The sequence below is a fragment of the Hyposmocoma kahamanoa genome, unplaced genomic scaffold (assembly GCF_003589595.1).
Source record: "Hyposmocoma kahamanoa isolate Upper Pololo Valley unplaced genomic scaffold, ASM358959v1 93, whole genome shotgun sequence".
Classification (NCBI taxonomy): Eukaryota; Metazoa; Arthropoda; class Insecta; order Lepidoptera; family Cosmopterigidae; genus Hyposmocoma; species Hyposmocoma kahamanoa.
The window spans coordinates 21,458,618-21,475,071 of NW_020654810.1; the positions used below are offsets into that span (position 1 = coordinate 21,458,618).

A 16,454-nucleotide genomic window follows, 5' to 3' on the forward strand; every position below is an offset into this window, starting at 1 on the left:
CCTGTATTAGGAAGGTAGGAAGGCGCAAGCTCATTAAAATTAACCCTTCTAAATTCAGAAGGTATAATTGGCCTGAGGTTTTGTTAACAGGAGTGTTTGAATTTTTAACAAGTGCATGTTATATTAATTTTGTTTGGTTAATTAGAAGAGGAGATCAGATTAGTAAAATTTTGAACAAAGAGGGAACGATACGTTACACTGGATTACTCTCGGAGGCCAAAACCTATTTTGGCTCGCTGAACCAGCGCAGTATCATCACAGACCAACTTCACCTACTGCTGGGTATAGGTCTCCCGCAGTTTGTGCAGTCCACCACCATCCTTTGCTAGTTTCATCCATGTCGTCCACCCATTTCGCTACAGGACGTCCTACATTTCTATAACTATTTCTTGGTTATCATTCGGTTATCGCCTTACTCTATCTTTACCATATGTCGCAATATATCCTGTCCAGCTCCATTTTAAATTCGCGATTCGATCTCCTATGTCCTGGACCTTAGTTCGTCTTGGGATTTAGGAATTCGGACCTCGATTTATAAGTTTAAGTCTACACAGCCAGTAGGCTGTGACACACAGAAGTGTGAGCGTCCACGTCTCGGTATCGTAAGTCACAATGCGCAAGACCCGTTGCCTGAATAATCGGTTTTTCAAACACTGGAGTATCAACCGATTTCAGGATATCATCCAGCAGAGTAAGTAATTGTGTGTATAGTTCACAAAACGTATACAGACGATTTATTATGTTCTTTGTTTAACTATGGGATTACAAACAAAAAGAAACTCGACCGACGCTCAACGAATCGATCCCAGGCTCTGTACTCTCGTTCTGTGTCCGACATTTGTCCGAAACAAATCCTGTCAAATAAGAAATACTCGACAAAATGAAAAGACGCATGATGCTTAATACTTGACTGTATTAAGTGACGGGACGAACAAATTGTGCGCCTGGTGGTAAGCGACACGCTAATCTATAACGGTTGCCGATCAGGGCTTTAAATTGCAAAGATATGAGGAGCATTACCACTGTGCCTGCCACTTGGAGACTTAAGTTGACAAGTCAAATGTGCCTGTAATTTCACCAAGCAATACTTCCCTGGACGAACTCTTTCACAAGGAGTGCTACTGTGCCTCGTATTAATGTCACGTTTTTAAGTAACTAACAACATGATTACATGACCTGGTGTCTCATAACACAGGGTTTACCTAGTTTGAGCACCAGTCTTCCACAATAAAAAGGATACACTGTATTTTATGTACTTAGATATAAGTTTCACTGTGAGAGAATAAATACATTATTTTTATTTCCATAAATGTACTGTGACGCCAGTGTAACAATTTCTAGAAACTTTTCTCTCAAAGACATTCTCACACTATTATGCGCGGCGTGTCTTACCCATAAACCTTCCAGCAAAAGCGAGCAAGCAATAGAAATAAACTACGATATTCACGCAATCACTGCCTCTATAATCACCTCAATCTTGTGCGAACAAACGAAACCAATAGCTTCACAATTGATCTTATTGTGCTCTTTACTGACCCTATTAACTTTGGGTTATCGCTTTGCCTTAATCGGTTTGCGGCCGTGGCGTGAATTTTAGTTGATGCGATACCTGAAAGGGTTGTTTGGTGTAAACTTTTGGATTTAGCGTACACATGTTAACCATTTAAAAAAAAACTTTATTGATCCAACATCATCAATACTACAAATTTATACGTCCCACCGGTGGGCACGGGTTTCCTCTCTACTCGAGGGTTTAGGCCATAGTCCCCACTCTGGCCTAATACGAGTTTGAGACTTCTCACGTTTTCCGAAGGTTGTGAATCTTCTTCGACGTGCATGTAGGTTTCAATTTTTATTCATTTCAAAACACAGGCCTACTCTCACAATAAAAGAGCTTGGGCTGTAGTTCCTATCTTTAGTCCTTTATGTTTATTTGGGAAAAGAATATGTGCTTCGGCGGGAACGGGGATTGTTAGATTGGTAGTACTATAATGTGATCATATGACTATCAATTTTTTGCATGATGCCTATCTCATTTTCTGGCGAAACACGTTGGTGCCCACTTTACTATTTGTTATTTTGGCCTCCATGTTTCTAGAAAATAAATTATTTCATTGCCTTGTTCACATTAGTTCTAAGTTATTTGTGTAATGTTTGTGTAAGTTTAAATTGCGTATCTACTTATCACCGATATCTTTGTTTAAACTCTGTTGTGTCCATGAAAAACAAAACAAAGAAATAACATTAATTCTTGTTTCAATCCCAGACACACCGTAATATCACAGTTTACAAGTATCATCATACAGTTTTCCCAAAGCCATAGTTAGCCGAAATCATTGAACATAAAAAGAGAACATTGCGGGCCCGCTTTGAGTACACCTGATGCTGGATTTATTACAAGGGGTCGATGATTGAGCGGCCCTGGGACATGGAGGTGACACGTGCCCTCTATTCGTTGTTTTAATTTGCAGTAAACAAAGCGGGAATTGTTATTTATCATTTTCGTAGCAAATTGAGATCTGTACAATCTGCATACGCCACTGGGATAAACGGATAAACCTCATGATGAAGAACATGATTAACAGTGGATTTTTTTACAGTTAATGATAAATTAAAATAATTTTTGCTAAGATACAGTTCAGGTACTACGTTACGTGTTTTACGTGACCTTTACGTTTTTCTTGACCTGACGAGCCACTTGAAGGGAGGTCATTCGCCCATGGACACGTGCAACATCAGATGAGCTGCTTATGCGTTGCTAGCCTTTGCGAGCCCTGTAGACTCGCTTATTTATACCTACATGTTCTCTTTGAAAAACATGTCACAGCGCATAGCAAATAGTTCAAGAGGAAGACCATTCTACATCTTCTGCAATAGAAAAATTAAAAAAAAATTGTTGTGTCTGTTACGGCACCTGTAAAGTAAGTTTGTAGGGTTGCCACTTCATAACATTTTAAATAGTTATGTAGTTGTTGTCGATAGTTTTATCGATAGATTGTGAAATAAGACAAAATTTTGCCAAAAATGACTGAATTGTAAATGTTACGACGTTCTAATAGTTACTATCTGCCTCCGTGTCTGGGCGGTTACCGATATAAGAATTGAAGTGTGTGAATATCCTAGGGCGTCACCTTGCCCAGACAGCTTCGACACGAGACTGCGTCTGTAGTTTAATACAATGCACGGTTTTTGTAGAACAGTGGGGCCGTGTGAAATGTGGTCTATGCAGCCGATTCCGTTTAGGGTTGGTACATAACATGTTTATAACTACAAATAAAAATGAGTGACAAAATACTTTCATAGATTTCTCATAGATGGCTCTACGGGTAAAAAGTCGTTCAAAACCAGGTAAAATATCCGAGAAACAAGCACTTAGAATAATTCGTGAGGTCCGCTGGTTCGTTCGGTGGCTTAGTTGGCATAGTGTCTGGCACAGTTTGCTAGAAACCGTCGGTTCGAATCCGGCCGAATGGAAGGAATTTTTTCTAAGTGTTCGATTTTTATAGCAATAATTATAACTACATCATTATATTATTATTGTGGGTAAGACACCATTGAATCGGGAGTGCAGTACTTATTAAACTACGAAAACTATGGTCAACGTTGTTGCTCATTCGTTAAGTTATTATTTGTCAGCGATAACTATGTATTAGTTGATTTCATTAAAAAAAGAACTTCTACAAAGGACAATAAGGTTGTTTATTATAAAAAACCTTTACCAATTGTAGAGAAAAATTTTTTTTTCAAAAACGATGACACAAAAGGAATGAACAATGGACCATTGAGATCGCATCACTTATTTTTAATGTGAAGTTATTTTCAAAATATAGCAATTGTACGTTTAATAAAGGGTCTTCCAAAAGAAAAATGCTAGAATTTCGACAACAAAATGGTACCTGATTGCTTAAAATGGCGCCTGCTTACAATCGTCATTGTTATTCGAATGGCCGATCACCTTACAGCTAGAGTACAGCTGCGATCAGCGAATAAGTTCACAGAACCAGCCAGTAAACGTCCAAATTTGTATACATTAATTAACCCGAAATTAGTAGCCGACTATTTATTACAAAAGTATATTCTTTTGACGGATTTCTATAAAAATAAGTGTCCTACAGTGCTTTTGTGGTGCCTGCACTCTATAATTCACACTATTTTGTTATTTTTCGTTTTCTTATTGTTTTAAAATAGTTTTTGATGTAGATCAAATACTATTTTATGCAATGACAAATACATTGATACGCATAATGCTAGGATAACGAAAAGAAATGAAATGCTGGTTGGTGCATGCGTATGAAATGGCGCAATCTAGCCTGATAATATCTTAACGTTGATTAATTGCGTAAATTGAATTTTTTTTAACCTTATTTGAATAAAGTAATGTATAAAAGTATTTATACTGAAAAAACAAAAACAACTTGTCGATAAACCTTAAAACACCTAATTCCAAATTCACCAAACCCACCTTCCTGTTTAAAAACAATCCCGTAAAACAAATGAGAATCGGCCGGCCACAAAAATCCCGTATTTCCCGTCTCGTTTCCCCCACTCCCCCATTTGGCATTCGTGTCACGTGACACCAAGTGCTGTGATTCCAGAGTAAATAACACTTCCGAAACACTTACGCCGGTTTCGATTGTTTACGAGAAGGTGATACCAGTTAACTGTAGGCAAAATAAGTGTTTGGTAAGATTTCTTGTGAAATGTGAAATAGTGATTACGTTTTTTTTATATAATATCCAATGACGGGACGAACAAGTCGTGCGCCTGATGGTAAGTACACGTCTGTCCATAACAGTTGCAGTGCCATTCAGAGCTTTAAATCGTAAAGATCTGAGGGGCACTGCCTTTGCGCCCGTCACCCTGGGACATAAGTTGACAAGTCCCACGTGCCTGGAATTTCACCAGCACCAAGTTATTGCTGTGTATGTTAGATTACAGAAAGCGTTAAAGTGAACCATTAATGAATAAAACTCTGATGTGGATAACAAGGACGAAGACCGTAGCTATTATATGTAATACATGATAGTCATTGACTTACAATTATATGGACGTCGGGTCCGCGCTAAAAAGTGTCCGAACTTATAGGGCGTTAAAATCGTATACTGAGCGTCATTCACGCTCTAGTCTTCGTTTGTTCGACTGACAGCGAAGCAAGCAAAATTAGACAGTACTGCGATGACATTACAATTTAAATTCAACGTTTTCGCTTTTTCATATTCCTTGAAATGTCACTACGTTTAAATAGGTTGACTTGGGACATTTGTTTCGTGGTTTTTGTATTAGACCCGTCGTCCATTTATTTGTAAGTCAATGATGATAGTATATTACCATAGCATTCAATATAGCCATTCACATGCTGCACTCGATCGGCAATCAGAATTATACAGACACTGTTGTTTTGCTCTTTATATAAAAGGTGATAAAATTCAAAAACTCTAAATTGCAACACGATTTTTGCATAAACAGAAGCCATTGTCTACACATTTTTTATTGGAGGCGGCAATTCATTTCAGTATTTGCTCGTTGAGTTGTCAAGTTTCTGCGATGTGCAGATTTCACCACGATGTTTTCCTTTGCCGTTAGTAAGAGGCATACATAGGCATGTTACTAAACAACGTAACGTAACTTAGATATTAAAGTCATAAATAGGTACAAGCCGCTCTACACTGAGCCACCGCGTTTAGAAAAACCATCGTCGACCTCAGTTTGAATTAAAATCTTTTACGTACTAATACGGTTTTAATTTTGTTTGAGCGTAGCTGCAGGGACGCCGTTACGCGGAATCAATCAAAGCCATTTGAGGTTGTTTTCTTAAGTATTTATGAAATGTCTACATTTTCGTTTGACTTCACATTAGAAAGAATACATAATTAAGACTTTCCCATTCTAGTATCCTCGACAACCATCGTCGTATATTTTGTCCGAACCATAACGTCATCGGTTTAATGAAACCGTATATCCTTCTGTGCGTAATTCAATTATACTGAACAATCACACTGGGCATAACAGGTGCATTTTATACTGCCGCCTAAGGAACCCTAACGCAATCCGCTTTCGGTTTAAGTGATAAGAATCGAAAAGTGTTTCACATAGAGCCACTTCAAACTGTGTTAGTGTCATTAATATAGGGTTGAATTTAAATCAGAAGTGTGAAGTGAGACGTGTAACAGCTGGTACCAGCCCGTAATAATTCGGTTACTAAATTAAATAATATAATTTTCTTGTCACGTTCACGACATTTTTATTTCATAATTATACAGATTTGAATCGCTACCTTCATTGCACTATCTGTGGGTATCTGTGGTTTTTCGGCGTCCAGGTGTTTGGACACGAGGGAAGACTAATGTGCCACCAGCAAATGCTGCGTAGACTGTGTTGAACATCATATTCGCATTGTACAGACAAGTATCCCTAAATCAAAATGTATATTTAAATGTACAATTTTTATTTGCGTAACATCAAAAACTGTAACTCTTTAACGCTTTCTTAAATTTTGGCATAGTCTTTTTTCAGTGCGTATTTATCAAAATGAATAACATCTCCATTATAGAAGAAGAAGAATACCATAAAGGAATAAGTCCCATAATTGTTTTCGCTGTGTAGTGAGTAATTGTAACTTTTTCATTAAAAAAAAAAATCGATCACAAACATTGACTGACAAAATAAATGGACGACGGGTCTAATACAAAAACCGCGAAAAAAATGTTCCAAGTCAACCTATTCGAAATTTAAATTGTAATGTCATCGCAGTATCGCGCTGTCATTCGAACAAATGAAGCCTAAAGCGGAGTTTGGCGCTCTGTATACGATTTTAGCGCCTTACAAGTGCGGACACTTTTTAGCGCGGACCCGACGTCCATATAATTGTAAGTCAATGATCACAAAAGTTTGCTTATCAGCTTTTTTTGATTTCCATGGGATCCCCTCATCAGATTCTGACTTCTTGGTGACACTGGGGCTGTTACGGACTCCTTTGTACATTTATTTTTTCTTTTCTGGTTGTCATGGTGACGGTGTTTGTTTATTATATGTATTGTGTCAAGTGAAAAGTAGACATTTATTTGCGGAAAATAATTATTAATTTGTGATAGCCGAAACGAACCTGGAGCATCACCAGGAACCATCTCGAGAGCATATCCTTTCAAACAAAAAAATAATGTTCAAAATCGGTCCACAATTGACGGATATATCTGAAAACGTACATATAGCCGAACTTATAACCTCCTCCTTTTTATTGAAGTCGGTTAAAACTTGTAAACAACAGTAATTCTACACCTATTCTATCCATGACCTACCTATTCTATACCTCGATGTCCCAATTGTTTGTGCTGTAAGTGCTGGATGAGGTGGTTCCTGGGTTGGTTGCGGACCAATTTGGGGACTGCAGTTTTCTAAATTGGTTCTGGTCTGGGTGTTCTATTACTCTAGTAATCATAGTACAGGCCATCAAGGGAATGAACTTGATTAAGCTTGCCTGGCGGAAAAAAACAATACAAAACATTTCGTCTGATGCAAGCCTCGTCATCATAAGTTGCTGTCTAGAAAGTATTTGCTCTTTTCTTTCTCCGCTTCCGCTACCTCTTTACTTTTAAAGTAGATATAGGAGCGGACATAAATCGTGGACCCCTCTAGACTTCGCCGCGCCCATTAACACGACCGAGTTAGATTTTATGCCGCCAAGAATAGAGTAAACAAACATGGAATCCCGGAACACTTTTGACTTTTTGGAAGGATTTTGGTGTGTACTTGAGACATAGCAGCATTGTTTAATAAGACTTAGAAGCAGGCTAGTCACTGCTAAATTAGATCTATCCATGGAAAGATTTGCTCTACTCACAACCTTTTACTATAATCATAATAACGTTGTTAAGAATGCGCTAAGGGTGTTATAGTTTTGTAGCAGGAGCTCTACCTCCTTGTGAAAGTAATATAATATATTATAAGACCTGCATTGTTAACTACATTTTTCAGCAAATAAATATCTTGTATTCTTGTATTCTAAACAGTTGTTTTCCATATTTGTACTGTATCAATAACGCAATGCTATTGGCCTACCTGTTTAGTCTTTGATATAGTACAGTGTTGGTGAATTACTTGTGAGTGTGTTCTTAATATGTGTGAGAAGAGTGTTTACTGAAAATAATTTTTTTACTGAATATATTATTTTTTTTATAATATCAAGCAACGGGACGAACAAGTCGTGTGCCTGCTGGTAAGTTACACTCCTGTCTATAACAGTTGCAGTGCCACTCAGAGCTTTAAATAGCAAAGAACTTAGGGACACTGCCACTGCGCCTGTCACTCCTGAGATAAGTTCCATGTGCCTGTAATTTTACCAGCATTATAATTTTTTTTTAAATTTATTTCTTGTGAAAGACTTCATTCAGACAAGTACTGCTACTTTGCCTATTTTTGCCGCCAAATAGTGATGTGGTGTCGTAAAAAAAAAACCTTCGATGCTACGGCAAAAAAACCGCTAAAACCAGAAATGAAGATCGCCCAAATGCACATAAAATTCGTGAGGTTTACTGATTCGTTTCGTAGCTCATATGGAAGAGCTTTTTCTGTATTTGTTCGATCTTTGTATCAATAAAATAACAATAAAGCTTTTAAGTCTCAGAATACGCCGAGACAAAATTCCCATCGTTTATCTGATTACCAGTCTATCTAGAAAGAAATACAATGTATTTCCAGGATTTATCTAGGATTCAAACCACGTAATTCACTAAGCACTAAACTCTCGTTTCTGTTAAGCAGACCAATTTTACGGACTACATTAAAGTGCGCGAAATATCCCTATAGAACGCGACGCGAAAAGAGCATTATTGCATTCTCGCTTCCCGACAGACGGTCTGACGAACACAATTAGTGCTAAATTCGCTTAACAAGCACCGCTGGCCCGATTCCGGCTTGTTAGTGCGTCTGGTCTTGTATGCATTGGGATTCGGTTGACAGCCTGTTATTTTCAGAAGCACGTAGGTTCCACGTTACACACTTATTGATATAAACTCAGGTTGGGTTAACTCAGAAAACTTTTCTCAGATTTTTATGGATATTAAAATAAAAACGTATTGGTCGAAATATATTTTAATGATATTAATCATAATTATTATTATTAGTCATAGTATCCTTTTATCATCGATTATATAACCAGAAATAGAGACGAAATGTAATTTAATTTGTTTGAAAACTATTCTGCCAAATCATTACGGTGATAACTGCACTCCGATTGTTTCACTTCGAATCGACCAGTTTAACTTGAGCTTTGCTGTAGTGGACGAAAATTGAAAAATTACATATTTAATATTTAACTGCCAATGAAATGTGATTCCATTTGTTTTGTAATTAGACGTTTTGCTGTTTTCCCACACCACCGAATGGAACATCTTTGTTAGAGATATTATCTTTATTACAATAAATACAGTATTTTTGGAATATACGAAGACGTAGACACAGGTCAGTTCTTGGCGCTCTATTTACTATTTCAGCATTCTAATTTGTGATTTCAGCGCAAACGAGAGTTGACATTTAAAACTGATTTATGGCCCATTTGCTTGATGAGTTGCTAGAGATGGATGGCCCTTATTTCGTTTCTATTTCTGGTTATATACTCGATGCCTTACATACTCAATATGTGCGATATGTGCGTTATTAGTCTTAAAGATAGAATGCCGAACAGTATAGTAAGAGAGCGTTGTGGTTTGAAAGATGATGTAGTGATATGGATAGAGAGAGGGATGCTTGGATAGTTTGGTCATGTAAAAGAATGAATGTTGGTATATTGACGGCACAAATTTATAGAGCGATTGTGGATGGAGGCGTGAGAAGAGGTGGGTTTCGGCGAACATATCTCAATCAGATTAAGGATGTCTTTAAAAAAGTCGAGTTAAAAGTACCAAGAATGTATGAAGAGATTGATGGAAGTGGGTAAGGCGAAGGAGGTTTGTCAGGAGCGTAGCAAGTGGAGGTCCATAGTCTCTGCCTACTACGGTGGGAGACAAGCGTGATAATATGTATGTATCCTTTCATACTCAAATTTCATCATCATCATTATCGACACATTTATATGTTCCACTGCTGGGCAAGGGTCTCCTCTCAGGTCCTCTCAGGCCAGGGTTTAGCTTTAGGGCACAGTCCGCTACGCCGGCCCAATGCCAGGTTGAGGACTTCACGCGTTTTCTCGAGAGTTGTGAACCTCCTTCGACGTGCAGATTCAATCGCGATGTTTTCATTCACCGAGAAGCTCATTGTGAATTTCAAATTAAATTTTGCACATAAATTCCGAGAAACTCAGAGGTGGGAGAGCCGGGATCCGAACCTACTACTACCGAAGGCTACTGCGTTTTTATAATCATACTCATATTCATATTTAAATTTAGAATAACTAAAACGACGAATTAGAAAGGAAGGACTGGTAACTGTAAAGTTATCTAATTGGGTGACGAAATACTTTCATAGATTTCTCATAGATGGCGCTACGGCTAAAAACTCGTTGAAAACCAAATACAAAGATCCGACAACAAGCACATAGAAAAAATCATGAGGTTCACTGGTTCGTTCCGTGGCTTAGTTCGCACAGCGTCTAGCACTGTCTGCTAGAAGACGTCAGTTCGAATCCGGTCAAATTTTTTCTCATTTTTTCGATCTTTGTATTAATAATTATAACAAACTAGTGGTGTAATTTCACAGAAAAAAATGAATATCAATTGAATACAAATTTAATAGAAACTGTGTGAAAAAATTGCGCGTATTTTTAAACCAAGTTATTTTGGACAGCGAAAGTAAAAAAAAAAAAGCTTGTTCATTGACAATATAACTGACTTGGGGAAGATTATACTCGTATTTTGAACAAAAACAAAACTTATGTAGGTATATCCATAGATTCAAACTAACGTAAGCAAAGAAATGGAATAAAAAAGCTAGGCTCTACGGTCTATAGACCTTTTGCCTTCTGCAAGGACAAAGCAGAAGATAACATAAACTTGTCATAGTGAACATTTTACCATTCTCTTGGCGGTGCAATTTACTAATTAGCAGCTACCAACGGGTACAAAAAGAAACTGAAATATGAAGTTACGAACACATTATTTTTGTAAAGAATTGTGAAAGGAAAACGGTGCGTACTTTCAAAACTTTTTTAATAACTGACAATGTTATGTTACATTTGACATCTAAAATATTTAGTGTTTCCGATTCATGTATTTGACTATACTATCTTGTCAAACTGATCACTGCAAATATTAGTACAGTGTTTTGTAATTTCATTACAATAAGAATTTTTCTTCTGTTATTAAGGGAAAATAAATTTATTCGGTTTTTAACATTGACTTACAAATAAATGGACGAGGGGTCTAATACAAAAACCACGAAAAAAATGTCCCAAGTCAACCTATTCGAAATTTAAATTGTAATGTCATCGCAGTATCGCGCTGTCAGTAGAACAAATGAAGACTAAAGCGGAGTTTGGCGCTCTGTATACGATTTTAGCGCCTTACAAGTGCGGACACTTTTTAGCGCGGACCCGACGTCCATATAATTGTAAGTCAATGGTTTTTAAATATACATTTTCCAAAGTAAAACTATACTGGCTGGTTAGAATTCTTTGATATCTAATGTGCAAAGTAAGTTAAATGTATCTTTTTTGTTCTTTGATCTCAAATGTTACAAAAAACCGAAAAATTATTTTTGCAACTTTTTCTCAAAACTCTGTTTTTCATGTTACAGTGTATTGATTTGACAGAATAGTACAGGGTCAAGAGCACGTCAAGCTTTACATTTAAAACTTAAATCCAACTCTATGCCGCTTACTATAAGAACGGTCCAAAGTACAAAGTGTCTAGGTTGATGTGCTCTTGACCTTACAAGTCTTTTGACAAAAAAATCTTCAAACTAGGTAAAAGTTATAAAGAAATTCATTACCCAACTTGACGGTACAGCTTCCTTTTATAAATCCTAGACTTCGTAACTTTTGTCTGCTCATCACCTCAACACTACGTGTTTAGGCGGATAAAGTTTCTAATATCACATAATTTCCAACTTTTTAAAAACCTGGTCTAACTTACTTTCTTAGTCCGTTCACGGTACAATGTCATTCCTTATTTCTCCATTTTAATTGACAAAAAGGGGTAAAGTACATGACAACACCTTCAAACAGAAGAAAATTCTTTACGACACGTCACTTTACCCTTCCAAAATTTCATCTGTTTGTCAAAGGACAGATTCTTTCAACTGCCATCATAATCAATTACAGCGTCAATGCAAAATAGCGTTAAGGACTTTACACCCCCACTGAAAGGTGGCTTGGGGTCTCGAGTTACGCGGTTTTCTCTTTGAAGTTACATCCGTTATTGAACAGAAATTTCATGCGTCTGGTTACGTGAATGGTTAATTAAATCAACTGTGTTTACTTAGCAATTGAGTGTGGTAATTATTTTTAACACCATTTGAATTTTTGCAGTATCTGAAGCATCTATAAGGTAGCGTAGTTTATTAAGCAAGTAAATATCTTAATAATCTACCTATCTAGAAACGCCTTGGTTCTTATATAATGCGCACAACGTAAGAAAAATTACACTATTCTGTTTCTTGTATTGTTTGTAATAACGTAAACATTTCGTATGTGACATTTTAAAGTTTTAAGAATGTAAAAAGTGAATGCACCTGTCTGTGCTTTTTTATGATTCCAAGCGACAAGAGGAACAACTCGTGCGCCCAGGCGCACGAGTTGTTCCTCTGCCACATACCTATATATTTTATGCCACATACCACCAGTGGTATGTGGCATTTCTACTTAAAACAGTTGCTAAGTTACTCAGAGCTTAAAGTCGCAAAGATCTGAAAGATACTACCACTGCGAACGTCACCCTGAGACATAATTTGACAAGTCCCACGTACCTGTAATTTTTCCTAAGTTGAAATTTGGGATTACCTATTCAAGACTAGAAAGAATAGCTAGGTATTTTTTAAACAAACTTGTTCCATCGTCCTTCATATTCAGCTAAGAATTTGACAGTTTTTGCGTCTATATTAATTATAGAAGTGATTGATGATTTTCGCGATTTCTACACATTGGAGATGAAATTATTTTCACCAGATGTAAATCGCGTCTTTCAATTCAACTTTTCGGGCTCTTCACAGGTCCCATGGTCATGGCTAAGTGTACATAATACAAAAATGAAAATAATAAATTTGTTAACAGCATCATCATTATCAACCCATTTATACGTTCCAACGTTGAGCATGAGTCTCGTCTCAAGCAAGGACCTATGCTATAGTTTCCCAAAATGGCGCCTAGAATGAATCCTAGCGGGGCGGTATGGGCCTCGGACCGCATTGGAATAAAAACCTGATTTATCTATAAAAACTACACTACGCACATGTGTGTGTGTGTGTGTGTGTGTGTGTGTGTGTGTGTGTGTGTGTGTTTTTCCTTCTGATTTTTTGTGTCAAGTTAATATAAAAAATACGTGTTTTTAATTATTTTTTGTGGTGGTGGACTTTGAATTTTTTTTATCTTGCTTAAGGGCGCCAAGTGAGCCAAAACTTTGGGAACGTATGCTTTAGGCCATAGTCCGCCACACTAGTCACGATGTTACTCTCCACCAAAAATGTTAGGGTAAATTTGAAATTAAACGCACGGAATTTATATTCCGAAGAACTCAGAGATGCTTGCCCGGATTCCAATTCATGACCTCTGCTTGAGAAACGATAAATCAAACCATTAAGCGTCCACGGCTTTTACAATTTGTCACCACTCTTTAATTCATATTTAGTAAAATCTTGCGAGCACTTACGCCCATCGTAAATGACACCTCTCTAGGCCGTAAATGCTCCATAATTGGAATAGAAATACGAAAAGGGAGTGTTTATTCAGGCTCTAATACGCGTTAACATTGAAGTGTTTGATGTGAAGACTCTGAAATGGAAATCCCTTATTTGTTGAACCCTTTCGATGTTTTACTCTAAGCTGTTTGGATAGTAGCTGATGGGTCAGTGAGTTTTTCGTTTGATGCATAATTTTGTTTCGAATTGTTTTTTTTTGTGGTATAAAGTGAAGAGAGGAACAAGTCGTACGCCTGTCCGTAACATTAGCAGTGCCACTCTATGCTTAAATCGCAAAGATCTGAGATACACTGCTACTGTGAACAGCGTTTGTGAACATTTAGTCACAATACCTGAGACTAAACTTGATGAAACTTGCACATTGAAAACGGTTGGCAATCGTTGGAAAACTTGGTATTTTACGCATGTCGTAAAAAAAGTTTTTAGTACCAGTTGAGTTTGTTGTGAAAGAGTTCGTAGGTACTGTCGCCATACCTAGGTAACTTGTGCCACCAAGCAGTAATGTAAGCGTTACAGCGTTCCGGTTCAGAAGGGTAAGGGTGCTGGTGAAATTAAAGGCACATGGGATTTTTCAATTTGTGTCTCAGGGTGACGGGCGCAGTGGCAGTGCACCTCAGATCTTTATGATTTAAAGGTCTGTGTGGTACTGCAACTGTTACAGACAGGCGTGTCGTTTACCACTAAACATATGGCGTGTTCTTCCCGAATTCCATACAAAAAATGGAGCGATTATAAGACATTATGAGAGATTTAGTCGATTTAAAAGCCGAAAACAGAAGCTACTTTTTAACCGACTTCAAAAAAGGAGGAGGTTCTCAATTAGTCTGTATGTTTTTTTTTTGTATGTATGTTACGCGATAACTCCGCCGTTTGTTAACCAATTTTGATGATTCTTTTTTTGTTGGAAAGAAGGTACCTCAGGATCCCATTTAAATTTCAAATCAAATATTCCACCTCTAAGAGTGCAAACTAGGGGATGAATGACTTGTGAGGTCGGTTTTTTTAACCGGAGGTTAGGTTAGGTTAAGTTAGATATAGTATATAGATATTATATTAAATATAGTCAATAAAACAAAATTTTACTGAGGTAAATACACTGTTACTGAAATTTGTGTTTTATGAACCACGTTCTTACAAACTAACTGCAGGGAAGGGCTGTGTTAGTCAAAAACGTCTAGCAATTAAAAAAAAACCCAATTTCCCCGTGGGTAATTTACCCCTACTGACATTACCACATGAACGACGCTACGGGTGAAAGCTAGTATTACATTGCGGCAACAAATCATTAAACTGCTCCAGCAACTTCAAACACCTTCAATATTTGAGTAGCAGATTCCCTCTGCAAATAATTGGGGAGAATTACCCAAATTATGGGGAGAAACTCTTACGCACACGTTAATAAGTGATGAGCAGGTAGGCTAAGTTACCCTTCGTTTACTTATTCATAACTTAAGACTGTGAAGTTTGTATGTTTATAGTAAGGAAGGTACGTTATGGTCGTTTAAAATTTTATGCAAGCGCTCACATATGATTAAGATTTCATATTATGGATGATGTTTTAGTAGCCAGTAGAGCTACGTGTGAAAGAGTTTGTCCAGGGAAGTAACATAACAAACGCACACACTCAACATAGCCCCGCACTAGGGAAACCCTGTGTCGCGGGTGCCATGGACACACACACATAGACAACCACAAATTACACCCAAACTCACGAGAGAAATAAATGTAAGCCATACAAACATTTCTCCCGGCCCGGGAATCGAACCTGGGACCTCTGCGTGGCAGTCCGGCATGGTAACCGTTCGGCCACGGAGGCAGTTAAAGTACTGCCACCTTAGCTGTTTCTGCCGACAAGCAGTTATGTGAGCATTACTGCGTTCCGGTTTTGAAGGGTAAGGGTGCTGGTGAAATTACAGGCACATGGGACTTGTCAACTTATGGCTCACGTGTTTCGACCACGCTGTTTAATATGAGGTCCCAGTTTCGATTCCGAGTATAACCAATTTCGGAAACGCACTTTTTTAGAATGGTTCTCTTTTAGGTCTACAATGTTGTCTCACACGATACAACTACGTTTATTTGGTACTTTGCAAAATTTACCTTGGTTACAATTACAGGTAAATAAAATAAAGACGACGTAAATTTGTAGAAGCGTCCTACAAGTAATATTTTTCTAAACATGAAAAAACAATCACATTTTACATAATTGACATTAACGAATGGTAATTGAAATAAGCAAATCATATTTATATATCTTGTTGGAGTGAATTGACTAAGAAATATTATTTAACATGTAACTTAATAGTTTAATTATTTATAAATAGATATACAGGTATAAAGGACCAGTGAAAAGGTACTTAAAGAGTGAAGGTAAGCGGAAATATCTAGAAAATAGTCGTAAACTGAGCGGGAGATCATGGACCTCCAATCGCAAGAACCTTTCACTTCATCTTTCGCTTACAGGAATTTTAAATTGGAATAATGTAACACTGATATATTATATTGCAAATACTGACAAAAAAGACAAATACTTAACAAATGATGGACGACTAAATCTTAACGAATAGAAAGAGTATCTTTTCGACAACAGATGTCAATAAGGCATTTTTTTT

At 37.3% G+C, this 16,454-nt stretch overlaps 1 protein-coding gene across 1 annotated transcript in view; it reads right to left on the reverse strand.

Moving 5' to 3' along the window:
- LOC113237266 overlaps positions 1–16,454 on the reverse strand; it is a 322,888-nt gene that overhangs the window by 255,841 nt on the left and 50,593 nt on the right. The window lies entirely within an intron of this gene.